Source organism: Hemiscyllium ocellatum, chromosome 3 (assembly GCF_020745735.1).
Source record: "Hemiscyllium ocellatum isolate sHemOce1 chromosome 3, sHemOce1.pat.X.cur, whole genome shotgun sequence".
Lineage (NCBI taxonomy): Eukaryota > Metazoa > Chordata > Chondrichthyes > Orectolobiformes > Hemiscylliidae > Hemiscyllium > Hemiscyllium ocellatum.
The window spans coordinates 120,300,147-120,302,629 of NC_083403.1; the positions used below are offsets into that span (position 1 = coordinate 120,300,147).

At 39.4% G+C, this 2,483-nt stretch overlaps 1 non-coding gene across 1 annotated transcript; it reads left to right on the plus strand.

The window, feature by feature from the left end:
- The first annotated feature begins 1,619 nt into the window (after nt 1-1,619).
- Nucleotides 1,620-1,693, plus strand: trnan-guu (transfer RNA asparagine (anticodon GUU)). Its single transcript has one exon. It is a non-coding gene; the product is annotated as a tRNA-Asn (tRNA).
- Nucleotides 1,694-2,483: the final 790 nt, after the last annotated feature.

Sequence of the window (2,483 nt, forward strand, 5' to 3'; positions counted from 1 at the left end):
TCAGACCAGTTTGTTTAGATACACTCACAATGCCATTAAGGAGAGAGATCCAGGATTTTGACCTAACGACACTGAATGGACAGTGATACATGTTGATGTCAAGATCGTGAGTTGCTTGGTGGTGAACTTGCAAATGATGGCATTCCCATCTGCTTGCTACCTTTGTTCTTCTAGATGGAAGTGGTTGTGGGTTTTGAAGTGCTGTCCAAGCAGTCTTGGTGAATTTCTGCAGACAGTACACTGCCGAATGTTGATGGAAGTGGAGTGTGTGAATGTTTGTGAATGTGTGGCTGTTTTTCCTGTAAGTTCTTAAGCTTCTTGAATGTTGTTGGAGCTGCACTCTTATCAGAAGTAGGAAGTATTTCATCACTGTCCTGATCTGTGCCTGAGCAGATGATGGACAGGCTTTGAGGAGTCAGGAGATGAGTTACTCACTGAAGTATTCCCAGCCTCTGACTTGCTTTTAAGAATGTAGAAAATAAGAGCAGGAGTAGGCAATTCAGCCCCTCAAGCCTGCTCTACCATTTCATTTAATTATGGCAGCTCTCACCTCGACTTCAACTTCGCATTCCACTCACTGCCCATAACCTTTTAATCCATTACTAATTAAAATTCTGTCTCTCTCCTCCAAACATTTAGTCAATGTCCCAGTATCTACTATCATCTTGGTTACAGAATTCCAGAGATTCATGACCCTTCAAGAGATGTAATTCCTCTTCAACTCTGTTTTAAATCTGGTTTCCCTTGACCTAAAACAATGACCACTCATTCTGGAAGCATAATACTATGGCCTCTTGCTCCTGTAGCCATAGTATTTATATGGCTAGTCCAGTTCATTATCTCTCAATAGAAACACAAGGATATTAATAATAGGAAATTCAGTGACGGTAACACCATTGAATGACAGGGAACAATGATTAGATTCTCTCTTGTTGGATATGGTCATTGCCTAACACTTATGTGGCATGAATGTGGCCTGCCACTTGTCAGCCCAAACCTGGATATTGTCTTGGACTTGCTATGCTCCTCGGATGTTGCCTGAACTGCTGTGCTCTTCCAGCACCACTAATCCAGAATCTGGTTTCCAGCATCTGCAGTCATTGTTTTTACCTATGTCTAAACACAGACTACTTCAGCTTGCTTAGTGCAAGCAAAACATCATGTCAGTCCTTACAGGTTGATAGGATCAATTGAAATCCACCTCACAGATTCCATTTCTTCCACACCCACCTACCCTTCCAGTAGACACTCCCCTACCCTTCCAGTAGACACTTCTTTGTCTCAGTTCATTATTATTTATGCAAATTATCTGTCCCTTCCCCAGTTGCCATTATTGTTCACAAGGACAATGGGAAAAAGGGAAATGAAGTGCAACTTTGCTTCGAGTCAGCACAACACTACCACACCGCAGGAACCATTATTATTCTACTTTAAAGTGGGAACAAGTCAATCCCAGTCCATAAATACAACCTAATTACAATTAATATTATTGTATCAATAAAGGTCTATTCATGAGGCATTTTGGCAGAAGCTGAGTCTATGTTATTGAATGATTTTACTATTCAAGACCAATATATGCACAGGTTTAAAGTGCAGAGGGCAGACAGGGGTAGCAGTTCGTCTTTGTGGCGCAATCGGTTACTGCGTTTGGCTGTTAACCGAAAGGTTGGTGGTTTGAGCCCACCCAGGGACATGCTTTCCTCCTATTAAACGCCACACTGCGTCAGTTTATTGTGTGCCCTAAAATTGCCAACCCTTATATGAAAATCATTCCCTGCTGTAAAGCATGGACAGCACTGCGATTATCCTGAAGTGATGCAATGAAAAATAAATGCTTTGATTGTATTGATTTTGTTTTAGTGAATGGGTAGAACTGCATTTTTTTTCAAGTAAATTACATTACAAGATAAGATATATTGACTAGAGCAGTGACATTTTTTTTCCAAAGTAGCCTTTGTGATTGAGAAGATCATGTTACAAAAGCCATTACTAGCTAATTATTATTGAATATTCTTGAATCTAAGTAAGAAAGACACCCCTACAGTGAGTATCAATGGCTACAATGTATTAGTAATATGACATAAATAAAAGAAAATCAATTTTCTCATTATCACGCCAGTTATTTATTATCACACTGACGATTTGCTTCATACAAGTTATCTGCTATCTTCCTTACAACTGCATTTGGCTTCCACTTTATTTCAACCTTGGTTAAAATTTGTCCCGAGAAGAAGAGACAGATTCCAATTTTCAGACTTCTGTAATAATATTTTGAGCCTAATATTGCTCGTGTATAAAACTCTCTGAGTACTGAAGCTTAGGGAAAATGTATTGTTTTGGCCATCCTCTTACCATGTGTTAGCTTTAGAACTATGAGCATGAATAACATAACTATGTGCTTTGCCACAGTTGCAGTAAAGGTAGAGATTGCACAGAGAATAAAAGTTGCTGGTCATGATTAGATAACCTACAGTGTGGAAACA